A 17,386-nucleotide genomic window follows, 5' to 3' on the forward strand; every position below is an offset into this window, starting at 1 on the left:
CCCAACATTTTTTGAAATCAAAGCATGCCTCTGAACTGAGAAAATTCATCAGATTTTCCAGGAGAGTAATTTGTTACAATCCTATTGTTTTATATACAATGCTCCTCGTAATATGGAAACAGCATTGCATCGCTTTACATCTTAAAAACGATTCCATCCGAGCCAACCTTTGATTTAACACAGACGGGCCACTTTAGTAATTACGAATGAATGTAAGTGCTTGTGAACTACATGATAACATACTCTTTGTTTTTTTCGGTAAAGTCACGTAGGTAGAAAAATAAAATATAAAACAATATATCACGACGTTTCGATCGCAACACAAGCGGTCGTCCTCAGGCGGGAAAAAAACAAATCCAGCAGTGGAACTGCTGAACCAGGAAGAACACAGCGAGAGAGCTGTTACAACAAGAGTTAAATAGACGGAATTTCACGTCGATATTTTTAAAGCGTTGCACAGCTCGATTTCTCACGCTGCCGCGGCTCCTAGCGATCGACGGCGTGCCGCTCTTGCAACCGAGACGTCTACGGTTCGATTCCATGTCTCGTCGCGGCAGCTGGAACAATGGCGCAAAGTTCGTATGTTAACGTGCGTTGAACTTCTTTCGCGCCGTACTTAAGCCAGCCGCGTTAGTGGGACGTTTCTTAAACCCCCACGCTCACACCGCCCTCTGTTCGCCCACGAGCGGTGGCAAGTGGCTGCTTCACAGGCCACATTGCTGTCAGCGGGGTCGCCTCGCGAGGCCGGTGAGAGACGCCGTTTGACAAATGAGATCTGGTCATTCCTTCCCGTGTTTTAGCCAAAGCGAAAGGACAAAAAAAATCCAATCCTTGTTCAAGAGCGTGAGCGCTTTATCTGTTTGGGTAAATATGATTTTCACGGCAAATCCCTTGGGAATTAAACAGAGCAGAATGTGAATTGAAACCTAAATAAATATATGTGCGTGTGTGTGTGTGTATTAGGCGATGTTTTCTCTCGTGAGCACTGCAAAGAATCGTGTGCCCCGCGGGGGGTTATTTTGGGCCTCGACCGCGTGATCTAACGGCTATAGGAAGATATTTAAAGAACTGCGTTCTCTGTTCGCATAAATAAATAAGTCTATCGGCTAATCGGTGATACATCTTTTGTACCAGATATTAATTGACGTACAGTATTTTATGTATCGTGCCAAATATATTCACTCGTTAATATCCCCCCCCCCACCCCACCCCCCACCCCACCCCCCCCACGTTGCTTAAGAAGGCTCACAAGTGATGTCATCACATGTACCCCTCTATTTATGGAACGAAGCAGGATAATTTCTCCACAACACTGGCTGTCGCCTGATGAAGCTAGTTGAAATTACTGCCGAAACGTTGTACTCAGATTGTAAATGTTGTGGCTTGGCTCTCCAACACACCGGTTAGTGCTGTACTAGTGACGAATTGGCACGTTCCGTTTACGTGACAAACCTTACTAATTGGCTGTGTCGGGTGGTGGCGGGTTTAACGACACATTTTTATATTTACGCGATCTAACCCAAAAAAACCTGTATTATGGATGATATTGTTCGCGGAAGCCTATGTGTTAAAGAAACTCAGAAGGTCGAAACAAATGTTGCTGGATATCGTTCTGTAAAGCCAATTGGTCGATAGACAAAAAAAAACCTAGTAATGTTTTACCCATAATGCTCCACAATAACGGCAATGGGTTTGAGCTTTTGGTGAACGTATCCCCCCCCCTCCTGTAGAGATTTCACGAGACCCCCCCCCCTCCCACGTGAACGCCTGAAGAATGTTGTTGCCTCGGTTCATAGTGACCTATGCCAATGCAGTTTGACTCGAGACCGGTGTGGCCTTGTGGACATAGTGGCAACTTGCTCGCTGGCAGGAGGGGCACGCACGGATTCAGTTCAGTTGAAAAAGAACACCGCCAAAGTTTGATTTCACGTCACAGATTACAAATACGCCCATCACAACACGGATTTCTCACGCGCGAAATTATTTCGCCAACAGCACGAGATCACCGCCGAAGAATTGTCAAAACAAGTGTGTCTCGTCAACAACCCGTAATGGCCCGCATGTTGTTTACGTCGTTTATTGTGAAATTTCGGTCACAGTTCATATGATCATTGTTACATTGCTTATGGCTTTATTTTGGTGATGTCGAAAGTTTTTTGGTTTGGCCATGTTTGATTGTTGTAGTACGGAGTTAGAATGATGGCTTTAATTTAAGTTGCCTTGTGGTTATTGTTGTTGTTGTTTGACTTGCACCCCACTGGGATTTTTGCACAGCGTTGGTGTACGGTGCTTTTTTTCTGGAAGACTTTGCAGTTTTTTCCTGGATTTTTCTGTTTGCGCATATTCACTTTAAGATGTTTTCTTGTTCATGTTTTTTGTTTGTTGCGGTTGCACCCGATTCAAGAGCCGAATGGCTCACAGGGTTATACCAAATAAATGAAACTAAAACTAAACTAAAAGCCGGTGATAATCATTTCGCTGCTCGTTTTACTTTCGCAATCGGCATTCGGGGATGACTGAGGGGGCGCTCGAAACCCCCATCAACTTTGCGGGAGCGTGCGGCGGCCGACGCGCCAAACAAACCACGTGCGCGCGACGATTCAACTGCTCCGTAACGAAACGGCCTCGGACGCAAATCGCTCAGTCACGTTTTTCACATCCTCCCTCGTTTGGGAGAAGCGCACGTGCTGGCAGGAGGGGGGGGGGGACAGCCTGCCCTGCTTGAGCTGCTTGCAGCCGAGAGCTGCTGCTGCTGCTGCTGCCACCGCTGCTGCGACGATGCAAAGTCTGGCGCAGCACCGCGTGCTCCACCGACTCCACGTGGTCTGATGGCACGGGGTGGGCTCAGAGCAACGTTGTTGCTCAACAACAATAAACGCGAAGTTATTTCTCGACCACCCCGCCGCCCCAGCCCCCATTTAGCGTCAGCAGCGCTAGAGGGGGGTGTGCGCGCCCCTCCCACTCAACTAACGAAGGCTCTCCAGCCCCCCTTTCAAATGATTGCGCGTTGGTACGATCATTAACACCGGTGGCTGTTTTTTCCTTCCAAAGTCTGGACCCGATTGCGGTGGATCTGGCGCGATGGCCTTCTAGTTTGCAAGCTTCACGCTACTTGGTTCCAGCTGTCTGCTGGAACATCATCACGGGGATGGCGCGGGGGGCCGGACAGAACGCGCAGATGGGCACAACGAAGCAGCCGCTTATATACACGGGGAGTAGCGAGGGTGGGGTGGAGGTTGGAGCAGAATGTACGATGGACAAGAGCAGATGACATCTGCGACGGTGACGTGGCCCAGCAGTTGCACGTTCCCCCCCCCTGTTGCAGATGTGGTTTGTCGTCCCGAATCTGGTAGGATGCCCTGGTTAATACCGCAGGTGTGTTCACCATGAATACACGCCGCCTATTTCGCAGTGGACGTTCAAGATACCGCGACGTCATTCGAGGCAGGGCAGTCTCTCGTGTGCCAGTGTCGTGGTCCACATTTGATTGATTACAAATTATTCGATTGATCAGTTACAGTTTGATTGTGAAACACGTATCGATTGTCACCCCCCCCCCCCGCCGCCTGCAAAAGCTTAGCAGGATCCTCCGGAAGTCGTCTTGCAACTCGGTGAGACTTTCGGAGTAAACGAGCGTATTAATAGCCGGCTGGCAGCGGTTGTGTTGGTGGTGGTGTTGGCGCACGCCTGTAATCCGGCACTGTGGAGGCAGCGAGGGTCGATGGATCGCACACATTTTGTGAAACTCCCCCGTTCGCGTCGAGGAGGTGTGCGATATACCGACTTGCCAGGTGAAGGCGATACCATAAAATGTGGTGGAAATATAATCCGTCTCTTCCGTACAGGGTAAGAGTGTTGCCCTCTTTCTCCGGGTGCTCCGGTTTCCTCCCACTTATACAAAAAATACCGCATTAATTGGCTGAAAAAATCTTCATATTTACAGGACCGCAGATCTTGGGCAATTGTTGGTAGCGCCGGCTCGCCGTCTTCCAGCTCGTGTCTCTGGTTACCTCAGCGATTGTGAGATGCAATATTCATGAACGACGAAGCAATATACAGTACATCTCAAACATCATAAGAGCATATTCTTGGTTCTTTCGGTAAAGTCACGTAGAAGGGAAATTATAAAATAATAAAAATAAAAAATTATCACGACGTTTCAATTGCAACACAAGCAATCGTCATCAGGTGTGAAAACCACAGCAAGAAAACTGTTTTCAAAATTTTATGAATCCCTGGAGTTACGCAAGCTTTAAATCGAAAAATACTAAGAGCAATTAAAAACCCACTCCGTTTAAGTGTTTAACATTGGTTTTAAATGTATAATTGTATCTTTTGCCGTCCCCCCCCCTCCCTTGTCACCACCAAGCTCAAGCGATGGGGTTGCCTTTTGCCGGGGCAACGAGGTGTGGCCAGGAGATGACAGGACGGACCGTTGCAGCCACAAGGGGTGAAGCAAGTCCGATGTAGCTGGCTCTTTCCGACAAGAAGCAAGAGAGACATCATCTGGGCTTGGGTCAATTCAACATTTATTCAGACAGGTGTAGGGACCCTTCCCTGCCGTCTTCACAAAAAGACTGGTGGTGTCTTTCGTTAACTGTCACCCTCCCTGGTGTCTGTGTGCTCTGATTGACGCGCACTGTTCTTGCCCGCAATCGCCCTGATCATCACCGCCTGGTGATTGGATTGAATCCATCACGCGCCACCTTGTTTCCACTCAGCACTCATTTGCTGCATCATGAATGTGTCTATTCGGCAAAGTACGTGGTACAGTTGAACGTTGTAATTCTGTTTATGTACAGGGTGAGGTTTTGGAAGGACGTATATTATATATTTAATCATGCTGTTGATTTTTTTAAAGATAATATGTTTTTTTTATCTTATGACCAATCCCTCTTCTGAATACGCCCGATCTCGGAAGATCGTGAACGCTAAGCAGGATGGAGCCTGGGTAGTTATTACGCGGGTGACCAGCACTTACAAACTATTTTCCATCGTGTGGCGGCAGGGCTTACGATGTGGACAGCAGAGGACACTGCCGCAAATATAACTGTTGTACCGAACTTCTACGCTTCCTCGTCAAATGCTCCCAGCCTTCACCAACCTGCACTGCCCAGAGTGGTAAAGTATGGTCAAATACATCCTCAACCCTGAACGGGCATCACAAGAACCTCCCTCATCCCGAAGTGGGATTGAAACATTTCCCAACATATCTAGCAATATATATTTTTTTTACAAAACTACAATTCTGGTAAATGACTGATTAAAAAAAAGTGAAATTGAAACTTTTGCGAGCGTTGTGTGTGCGTCTGTTGCTCGCACTTGTGTACCACCCTGGCCTCCCACGCCGAGCAATTAAAGACGTGTTTTGTAAAGACCACGTCCTTTTTTCGACGTAGTAAGCTTTTAAACGATCGACTTTGTAAATATTAACTGGACAGGAAGTTGCAGCTGTTGTCGGGAGAGAGAAAGACAATTTACATATTCATGCGCTCGCTATCGGTTAGGCAATAACGTATGGACGTATGCAGGCTGACATTCTTTCGGGCCGTACGTATCCAAACGTGCCATTCGGAGGTGTGACAAGGGAATTTCGAAAGCGTATTTTCCACATTGACGGATCTTTTTGTTGTCCTAAACGTAGCGGACCCAGGCTCTCTGTGGACATTCGGCCGGGCGAAGCTGTGGCCAGATTTACAGCTCTTTTTGAGTCATGAACAGCAACCCATAATCCACTGCGGGTTGGCTGGATGACGGACCACCCCCCCCCCCCCCCTTGCCTTGGCAGATTTGTGCCAGAAAAGAGCGAAGGCAACAACAACAAAACTCACTTGCCCATACTTCTCCACACATGTCGGGGCAGGGAGCATATAGACTAGGGGAGCATAGATATACAGTCCAACGATACATTTTTTAGGCGCTGCCCACTGCCGCCTGCAACGTAGCCCTGTAGCAGTACATCTCACGCGTCGTGGTCACCCACACTAAGTCCTTATCCAGGCTCAAAACCTGCTTGGCTTACGAGCTCTGGCCAGTTCTGACGAGGTTGGGCACGTTCAAGGTGGTTTCATCACAGAGCCTGCTCAGATGTTCTCCGCTCTCAATTGGACCGTTTCATACTCAAATCTCAGTTGGGGGTAGACTTGGTTAATCATCATCAGCAGCAGCATTATCATTATTTCCAAGCCAATAACATGAGTGCCACTTTGTGTAGGAAGTCCACGGTGCTGCTTCGGATGGACTCGCTACTGCCATGAGACTGTGGAACTTCCAGCACTGGCTAAGGGCGGCACACCCCCACCACCCCCCACCTCCCACCACCCCCCTGCGGAAATGATCGCCGCTTTATTGCTCGTTTGAGCAGTGGGGCGGACATTTCACTTTTGATTTGAGATCATATTCTCCGGATCTTACACCACAAAGCTAAAGTGCGGGTACATGCCCTCTATTAATATCCAGCATCTTCCTCATCCTCAGCCTTGGTCTACTATTGGAAGAAGGCTTCCCCAAGGTGGTCTACATCGGTCGCAGTCCTGCAATTTAACGATCCACCTGGCACCTTCCATCGCTCCACCCCGGACGCGTTCCGTTCCTCGGCTACCACCCTGTTGTTCTTCTCCACCGTCGGCTGCTGCCCGTGCCAGCGACGTGTGCTGCTTAATCCCACTTGGTTACATTTTAGTAAATAATGAAATACCTTTTTTATATCCCGGTGGAGATTCATGCTACCTTGATCCAGTGCTGTGAAGACTATGGTTGGTGGATCACATAGAGATTTGTGAAGTACCCAAAAACCCGCCGGACCACGAGATGACCAGGAGATGGCAGTACAGCAAGTGGGTTGTGACCGTGCAACCAATAAGCCTTATCCCCTGATGTGCATGGTGGGTTTTCTCCGAGTATTCCGGTTTCCCACCAACATACCGATGAAAAAGCAACATACCAGTGAGCCTGCAGAAGAAACGATTTAATCAGTGTACATTACCCGCTTTTGACGTGTGGTTCAGAAACGTGGACCCTTGACAAAGGAACATGGAACAAAAGGTGAATGAGTGTGCAAAGAGGCATGGAGAGGAGGGCAGGTGCTTGGAATTACACCTGCGACAGAGAGTGGAACTACACCTGCATGGGAAAACATTCTCGAGGTAGAGTTATCGCCACGGCGACGGTCCAGCGAAGCGTGTGGACATGAGCTTCGATGCACCGCAAAGGGACGGCGCCCAGTGGTCGAGCCTCACGGTGGAGTGAGGGCCGAGAGAGGGACGGACCGCTTGCGGAGACGCAGCATCGATATAAATTGGCTTCGTACGCAGCGGGAGCTGGATGGGTTCTTACTGGACCGTGAGAGGTGGAGATGGCTTTGGGGGATGGTGTGGGGTGGGTTGGGAGGGGGCCTTCGTCCAGCAGTTGATTGATCACGGCCGATGTTGACGGTGATGATGATTCGAATGAAAATGCATTTAAATATGTTGATTGACTTTAGCCGTTTTTCAAACAGCAACAAAAACACATGAACGCATTTGTCAATAACAGTTTGGCATTACAAAAAAAACACGTATAAAAAGTTACGTCCATTTATTTGGCGAAATATAAATCGTTTTGCTTCTGACCAAATAACCCTTTATCAGGCCTTCATCCATTGATCACGGCTGCTGCTGATGATGCAGCTACTGCTGCTGCATTGCATTCTTTCCCCTTTCAACTCCATTCGTCACAGCCTTTCACAAATACGAAAGTTTGCATAACAATCGTATCACCTTTGCATGTGTGCCACGCTCCCTTAGGTGCCTGCGCATCCGAAAAGCCCCTCGCGTCACATCTCATCTGAACCGTTCGAAGGGCACCCCCAGTGGCAGCTTTCCCGGCACAGCACCAAGACGGCCTCGGCACTTTTCCTGCAAGCGGGCGTGAGTCTAGCAGCAACGGGGGAGGAGGCGGGAGAGTGTGGGGGGCGGGCGCTGTTACGATGTGCGATGTTTACATCGCAATCAAGTCATTTGTTATTGAATTCTTTCTTGTCGGCCAACTCATACCTTCTACAGGCATTCACCCGGGGGTGGATTAATCACGGCTGCTGCCGATTGATGATGATGATGTTATTGTTGTTGTTGGTAATGATAATGATGTCGCTACTGTATCCGGCAGGCAGTAGGTGAGGGCATGGGTGGGGGGGGCGGTGGGTGTTGGGTGGGTAGTGGTGGTGGGGGTGGGTGGTTAGGTGATGGGTGCCACCTGCACGCTGCCCCACCGGTGCGCTAAGGAAACAGACTTTTGTGGGCACCGAGCCAGCCTCTGTGGCGAGATTGAAATGTAAGCTCATTTTCGCAGGCTGTGGCTAGGAATGCAGGCGCGGCGGTGGCGGTGGCGGGGGTCACATGTCCATTGTCTGAGCCTCACGTCTCTATTGCACGTTGAGGCCCCTCACCACCACTAACTGGGTCAATATGTGCTCTTCAGTTTAAGCGCCATTGATTTATACTCGCGGCTGACAGGGGCTTGCAGGAGGGCTCCCTCATTTGAAGGCGGGTTTTTTTTCGCTGAAAAGGCACGCCGAGTGTCGGAGTGGTGGGGTGGCGGGTGGGGTGACGGGGGGGGGCTCTTGTTGCGGTGATTGGCGATTGGTCGGCGCGGAGAGCGTTCGAGTTGTTGTGCTCATTGGTGGTTGGTTCAGAGAGTGTTGGAGTACTTGTAGTCAGGGCCACCCAGAGAGTGGGAGGGGGGCAAAAGGAGTGATATTTTTTTTCTTCTCTGGGCTTCACACAAAAGAGGGCTCCACAAAACAGCCCTGCGGATGGTGGGATAAGGCGGGAGGGGGGGGGCGGCAGGGGGTGTCCACATGGCATATTACTCCGGGCCGCCAAAAACCTATAGATGGCCATGCCAGGAGTGATTCAGGACATGTGGGAGTTCTTGTAGTGATTGGTGGTTGATAGAGTGTCGGGAGTTATTGTTACGAGTGATTGATTGAAGGAGTGTTTGGGAGTTCACGTGGTGGTATGTGATTGATGATCGGTTCAGCAGGAGTCCGTGTGAAATTATGTTATCGAGGTAGAAAAAAACCCACACAGAATGCATCGTGCAACGATGAATATCTCGCAAGATTAGAAGAGGGGAGACCTGCCTGTAAATGTGGTGTGTCGTTACACAACTGACAACAGCTGAAAAAGCGACAGCAATCGGAGCACTATTCTGAGAAAACCAGGACAGGTGAAGGTGGGTGAAACGAAGCGACGGATTCCCCCAGAGCGACGTGGTTTGTGAACCCCGTGGGTCGCATTCTCTGGTCAATATTGGACCTGTACTGGGCCAGCAGAGCCTTGTGCCCATTGAGATAGGGGTCACGGAGAATTCCCATCCACCACCCGCCTCTGCCCCCCTCCCCCCGCCAAACTTCTCACGTGGTGCGTGGTGGCATGAAGGTAAATCTCGGCGAACGCCCGAGGTTCGATCTCCTTTGATCTTTGCCCCTCGATATGTGGCAGGGCTGCGGTCACTCCGTCCCGCTGTTTGTGCAAACCTTTGGCTGCGCGTCGTCGTGTGTGTGCGCTCTCCCAAGCCGGTGTTTGTTACCCAGGTTTGGAGTGGGTGGGGTGTTTTTTTTTATTTTTTTGGTATCATCGAGAACAGACATTCTTGCAGCAGCAGCGGCGGCAACAACAACAACAGAAAAAAATCTCCACTCAACGGGACGATTTCGTTGTTGAACGATTGGGATTCCTGAATTAATCCTCCCGCCGGCGGTCAAGTGCACACCCACAAGTCTCCCCTCCGCCGCGCTCGCTGCCGCTTGACGTGACTAAACTGAACAATTTTTTTTTATTTTACCAGGTAAGGACCACACTGAGCTATATAGCTCTTTTTCAGAAGCGACCTGGCCACAAATGATAGCTCAACGAAGTGGCTTATCGTGTGGAAATGTCCAGCATGTTTCTAAATGTGGCAGGAAAAATCGGAGAAAAATCCACGCGACCACGGGGAGAACAGGGTCGGGGTCGAACCCACGAACTCCTGTATACCAGGCGAGGTTGTTAACATCTAGGCACCGTGATGATGATGAAAGAGGTGAGACACGCAAACTCCAAATATACAGCAGACATCAAGGTCGGGATCTAACCCACGACCTCCTGCATACCAGGCGAGGTAGTTACCATCTAGCCACCGTGGCGACGTAGGGTTGTCACCTCGTCCTGGTGTTTACAATATTATTTTCGTTAGTTGTTTTCATTTGTTGCGCAGGGGAATCTGTTGGAAGTCCTGGTTCATTATGAGACATCTCCTTTACCAGTGGCAAAATATAGTAATGGGTTTTTACCCTTTCAACTGGTACAAAAACTGACACCTTTATACAAGGGATCATGTTTGCAATAACCACAACACAAGCAGTCAAAATGCAAACAAAAATAAACAACTCTGATAATGATATGCTGGCGGCCTTTTGGCGTCATCTGGTCCAACACTAATGGAGACTAGGCTCTAAGAAAAGCTGTCTCGGGTGTGGACCAATCAACTTCAAGGACAGTGCATATCATTATCAGAGTTGTTTCTTTTTCTTTGCATTTTGACTGCTTGTGTTGTGGTTATTGCAAACATGACCCCTTGTATAAAGTTGTCAGTTTTTGTACCAGTTGAAAGGGTAAAATCCTATTACTATGTCCCGGTTCATGTTCGTTGCGTAACAGCATGGCACTCCAGACGATGCATTGACGTGTAGGTCTCCCCGCGTCTGGTATCGAGAGATATCCTTCCACTTCTTCTTCCCAGGACATGTCCTGGATTTTTTGTACATCAGAGGTGGCTCGCTACGTTATAACGCTGCGGATTTAAAACCACGTTAAGCCATTTCAACGACACACTCGCTCGCGTAATAAACACACGCCATGTAGATTTGCATAAACGCAACACACGCTGCTGCAAAACACTTGTATATACATGATGGGAGGGGGGTGGGCAAATGAAACGTACACACATTTCTTGTATAATTAATACTAATTTAAAGCTCACTGCTGGATGAAGATCTCCCGCGCCATGTCGGTCGATGGGTTGTTTGACCGTACTTCACCGCGCTCATCAGTGCGGGTTGGTGAAGGGGGGCACCGAGAACCGGTTCAGTTACCGCTTGCCGCTGATTTTGGTCAAACTGGAGAACGAGTTTCATCGCGTGGTGCATGAACGACCGCGCCGCTGATCTCCCGTGGCACGCTCTACGTTGACATTAATTCTAGTTTCGACATTTAAGATGTGCAGGCATACGCCGAAGCCAGTACGCATTCAGATATGCGTGTCACATGGTGTGAGTGGGTGGTTGTTTGCTGTGCAATTCTCGGTGAGTTGCTTTTCAGAATCCCGTGAGTGGCGAAGTGTGGTTGGCGTGGGCCCCTGGTGGACGGAATGAAATGGGTCCCTTTGTCCGATGTCCCTGCCCCAACTTGCTAAGCCTGGTGCTGGCGCAGTTGCACCGCCTGCGCACTGAGCAGCTCCACCACTGGTGTCTCAGGGTTGTGTGGGTCAGGTCAGTGGAGCTTACCGTAAGTTTGAACGTCCCAGGTGAGTATATTAGGTGAGTGTGCCAGGTGTCTCGGGAGAACGTCTCAATTGCTCACTCGGGCTTATATACAGAGTATACAGTAGTAATCACCCCCTACTGTCAGACGAATGCTCCAGGTCACTCTTGCAAATCAGACTCATCCTGGTCTCTCAAGTTATCACCTGATTGAACAAAATAACATTTCTTTAAGAGAGGCTCATGGTGTGCAGCTCATTGTTCGTGAGTGTCTCGTCTGAGTGGTCTCATGGTGAATTTCTCATGGTGAGTAGCTCATGGTAAGTCTGCTGCGTGTGTCAGGTGATTGTGGTCACGGTGAGCGTGATCGTCGCGAGGTTTCGGTTTTCTCGGCAGGAATGCCACTCTCCGTGTGCTGCCCACATCTCTCTGCCCGCACGACTTGATGCCTCATTACAGAACTTCACAAATAAAAACCATCGACGGGGCATCCATCGCAAATAAAACATCCCACATTCGCACCTCGCGCCCCGTCAGGCAGAGAGAGAGAGAGAGAACGAGCGAGAGAGCTCTTGGGTTTCAAAAACAAAATACCAGACGGAGATTTTTTTTTTGTTGTTAGAATTTCTTCCCTCGCCATTGCCTGCATCGCTCGGGTTTTAAGAGCGAGCGAAAAAAAATATTAAATCCGCATGAATGTCCTGCACATCTCGAGCTGATGAGCGGACAGGTGTGGGGCCTCGGGTGTGCGAAAATATTTGAGGTGGGGGGGGAGAGATGGGTGGAGGTGGGGGGATGGTGGACAGTTTGCAGGAATGCGTTGTACGTGATCTTGTGGATTGTTGTTGTGAAATTGAGAGCTTGTTACAAATCGCGCGGTGGGGCAAGGCGTCACAACGTTCATAATCGGGGGCCCCTGTTCATTTCGCCGTACGAAAATCAAATGTAGTTTTTTTTTCTTCCCTTCTCTCCCTCAGACCGATTATGTTATTCCCGCCAAATATACTGCCCCTGCAGCGTTTGTTTACCGCGGGAAAATTGGCGAGCAGTTTCGACACGTTCTGAGTCTCATTAGCAGATTCGGGCGTGTTAAACGATCGCTGTTGAGTTCCCAAATGTTAATGGAGTTCACGTATAAATACACACCTTGTGCATTGTGGTGGAGCAATAAGGTGAGGGCACAATCCAAAAGAAAATATCAACAGATATTGCCTCCGTTCATCTCCTAGCATCAACCAATGGGCTTCGTTGGCCGATGTAACCCGACAGCATTTGTTCGAGCAGGCAAAACTCCAGTCTGTTCTGGTTTCGATTTCAAGGGCCTCATCAGCAGGTTCAGTCGATACGAATCGTGGTTTGTTTTGACGCTCAACGCTTACACAACAGTGGAAAGATGAATGTAACTGACAATGAGAGAGAGAGAGAGAGGGAGAGACTGAGCGAGGCATGGGGGGGAGGGGTGGGAGCCCAGTCAACATGCCAACAACTTTGGGCTAACGTTGGCACGTGCTTGGAACCATTGGCCCAACGTCGGCCCAAACATTCCACGTTTACTGGGAGGGTTGCACGCGAGGAAACGCGCGCGAGCGTACTATTTATCAGCACGTGCGTGTGTGCGCGTGTGCGCGCGCGAAGTACATCCCTAATTATTTATCGCGGCGGGCGAAAATAAATAATTTTTAACGTCGGTGAGAATTTCTCAGGGAAAAAATATGCGGGCGAGATTACGCGATCGCGATACAACCTCGCGCATGCCTCATGAAGCTGCCAGTCACAGCTTAACGCCTCGTATGTTTTTTCGCGTTTTCTTCTCTTAAGAGGAAAATACCTCCTTAAGCTCTGCTGTCTGCCGAGGAAAGGCTCAACAGCATTGGCGTGTGGCAGTGGTGGACTCAGAGGATGGGGGAATGGGGTGGTGGTGGTGGGAGGGGGGGGGGCGATGGGGGTGACCCCCACCTCCCCACCCCTACTGGAGACCCTGAAAATTGGTGTTTTATTGATATTTACCCGGAGAAAATACTTAAAATGTGTTGTTTATTAATATATGGCGCTCTTGATATTTCAGGACACGTCCTCCTCCCTCCCCACCTAGGGAGGTTTCTAGATGCTGGCTGAAAGCCTCAAGGGGGACGGAATGGGGGCGGGAGGGCGCATCCAAAAATTGCCAACGTTTTCAAATAAAAACAGATGTTTTAATCTGGTAGATATCAACAGAATACTAACTTTCGGGGTCTCATATGGAGGGGGCAGTTGCCCCCCTGCCAACTGCCCAACTTTGGATCCACCACTGAGATCGGGCGACTCATGATCGGTTCTGAAATTTTAGCCGTGACCGGGTATAAGATATCTCACATGGATGCAGTTTTCTTTTGATGACAATAAAGTAAGATGACGAGTACCTCGCTATCCAACAACGTGTGTGTGTGTTTTATATATAGAGAGAGTATCAGATGTATCTCGCCGCTGATGTTTGCCTTGGCCGGGGAATCAAACTCGGGCCACCAGGTTCATAGCGCAGTGTGCTAACGACGGCACCACCACTCGCTGCAGAGACACTCTCTCTCGCTCCGTTGTTTTGAGGAACTCTGAGCCCGGTCTCGTAGCAATGGTGGCAGACTCGATGGGACTCTGCCTTGCCCCCCCCCCCCCACCTTTATAAATTCGTATAATTAATCAAAAACATGTGGGTACGATAATTAACACCAGCGGTCGTCTTTCTTCTGAGCTTGCGGTTGGGTCTGCTGCGGCGTCCTTTAGTTTGTCCCGGTCGGCCACCTGGGAAATTATTTCCACACCTGGCACATCACATCCAGTGCGCCTCTCAATTGCGCCGTGGCTGATCGTCGACGGCCGGCCTGCTCCTGTCTGGGCCAGCGACCCTGGAAATATTCAGAAGATATATTAAGCGCCGCTTACAGCAAATAGCTGATGCTGGGAGGTGCGGAGGGGCAATTTCCACCCCTCCCCTACAGAACTTTAATTGGCTTAGTGGGGGGTGGGACAAACATAATATGTTGCCCCCACCCCCGTCCCTGCTGAAGTATCTTTGGACGTGGGTTAAGGGGAAATAGGCTGATTTTCTATGGTTACAAATCGATATGATCAATGCATATAGTTTTTTTTGTTCAAGATACAAATCCCGCATTACATTGAAATGTATTACCATTGTAATAGAGATTCTAATTATAATTCTACGAACACAAATGACAGCCCTTCGTCCACCGCTGGATGAAGGCCAATTCGAGTGACAGTCGTTTTGAGTTTGTTTAACATCGGGTCGTGGGAGTTTGTTTGACCATACTTCACCAAGCTGGCTCGGATATCACTCGCCACTCGTTTTAGCCGCGGCCAGGAATCGAACTCACGTCGCCAGTTTCGGGTTGGTAGCGCGGTGCGCCCCAACCACTGCGCCACGGCTCTTAAGCTTAGAGCCATCATCGCTCGACGCGAAGAGACGCTGTAGCCGAGGTGGGGCGTCATTAATAACATTGTCTGCGTAGTCTGAGGTAGGGGATTACAACCTGCATTCTTGATGTAGAAAACGCAAGGCACCACCCCCCCCCCCAGCCACAGCACCTCCACACAGACGAAGCGCTGCTTTCTATCCCATTCAACGTTAGCGAGGGCAGCGTCGTTATCGGGACGCGCGACCTCCTGTCTGCCCGTCGGCCAAGGTGGCCGGGCGCTTTGTGGGCCGCTCTGACAATTGGCAGGAGGAATGATTTTACATTCCTGGGTCTTTGAGCACCGATATGGCTCATTGCCTACGAATATATCTTTGTGCTGCGCTAGCGCCGTGCGAAAATACACCGCATGTGGAAAACGATTACATAAATAGAAAAACAATGTCTGTCGAAAAATGATTGCACGAACGGAATTATATTTTTCCCCCCTCCCCGATCCATGAAAACAAAGTACCATTGTCATTCGATTTTCTTTTTTAAAGCATCAGAAGTGGCCGCGGCCCTAATAATAATTATAACGTCGGTTGCGTCGTGTGTCCAGCAATAGCTTCAATGAGTCTCATAACTCTTTATAGGGGCATCTTGCATCGGGATGGTTGGGCCAATTCCATTGTTTCGGCTTCGTATGGGAGGAAAACCTCGGCGACCCATATGTAAAAACTCAATGCGTCCGCCAATAGCACTGTGCGTGGCCTTAAAAGGAAAACTATATATTAGGTGACGTTTGTGGCAATGCGTCTTCTACGTAGCACGTGAATGACACGAAGGGGCGACGCTCAGCGTCACCTCACCGCCTACAACACCCGGCAAGCCGGTAGCGGTGGCCACCCGTCCGGGTGCTACAACTCAGGACTCGACAGATACGACCACCGCATCGACCACCGCATCGATCGTGTTCAAGTTTATTTGGTCTCGGGCGCTCTTTGAGGTCTGTGTCTACAACGCTCGCACCGTTTAGCCCTTTTGCCCGGCCGCGTGTTCAGACACATTCTTTGCGCGCTTTACCTGAGAGACGCGCGCGTCGCCTCTGTCCTTTAAGACACTGCAGGGGGGGGGGGTGGGGGTGACAGCTAAGAGCCCCCTAGACCATCGCACCGCACACACGTCCATCAATCAATCAATCACGCACGCACTGCCGTGCACCTTGCCATTGCCGCTCGCTGGGCTCCCTCGCTGCTCTCTTAAACGCCCCTCTCTCAGCTCCGTGTTTGCTGCCTGTAAATATTGAGCGATTGGGACCTCCTGGGGAGAGGGAGTAGAAGGTGTGGGGGCCAGGGGGCTGGGGGGCGTGCGGAGGAGAGCGGTGGTGGCAATGACTGAACCCGAAGTGACTTTTCGCTCTGAAATGCCACGGACACGCTTTGGTGGGGCGGGGGCGAGGTGGGGAGGGGGTGGGTGGGCAACCTTGTCGAACACTAATAATAGGGAAAAAAGCCTATTATATGTTGGTACTGGCAAAAGATGTCTAATGATGTAGATGCTTACCCTGAGCCCTCATTACTTTGATAGTGCATTGTCTTTGAGCTGTACGCCTTTTGGCGTCCTCTGGTCTAGCACCAATTGAGACGAGGCTCAAAAGAAAGCCGTCTCTGGTGTGGACCAATCAGTCTCAAGGACAATGCAATATATTATCAGAGTGTGTTTTTTTTGTTTGCATCCTGACCACAAGTATTGTGGTTAATGCACACATGATTCCTCGTAAAAAAAGGTTTCAATTTCGATTTAAAACTTTCGTGACTGCAGGGATTCATCTTCTTGGTTCTTTCGGTAAAGTCACGTAGAAGGGAAATAATAAAATAATAAAAATAAAACATTATAAAATAATTCTCACGACGTTTCGGCCGCAACGCAAGCAGCCGTCTGAACGCTGTCTTTCCGACAGACCTGTTCTTCACCTGAGGACGGCTGCTTGCGTTGTGGCCGAAACGTCGTGAGAATTATTTTATCATGTTTTATTTTTATTATTTTATTATTTCCCTTCTACGTGACTTTACCGAAAGAACCAAGAAAAAAGTTTTCAGTTTTGTTTCCCAAGAACAAAGGTGAAAACCCCGACTATTATATTTCGGTACTGGCAAAAGAGGTATAACGTTGTCGAGTAGCGCCCATGCGCGTCGTTCCCGGCACGACCCCCGACAGGAGAAGCTCCCGGCGCGTGGGGAGAAACGTCGCCCCATCACGACGCGACAAAGAGCCACCGCCGTGCGCCCTGTTGACACTTGGGCCTGTGCTTGGCCGACGCGTGGGGTCAGCGATTGCGTAGCTCCCAGGCGCCCCAACAGTGAGGCTCTGCCCAACAAGGGGCATTGTGTTTCACGTGGGGGGCGGAGGGCAAATTTACTCAGCACATATCGTTCGAATGACGTCGTCCGGCTTAACTTTAAATAAACTATATTCTTAGGTTTTTTCGGTAAAGTCACGT

The sequence above is a fragment of the Lampetra planeri genome, chromosome 2 (genome assembly GCF_965212315.1).
Source record: "Lampetra planeri chromosome 2, kcLamPlan1.2.h2, whole genome shotgun sequence".
Taxonomy (NCBI): domain Eukaryota; kingdom Metazoa; phylum Chordata; class Hyperoartia; order Petromyzontiformes; family Petromyzontidae; genus Lampetra; species Lampetra planeri.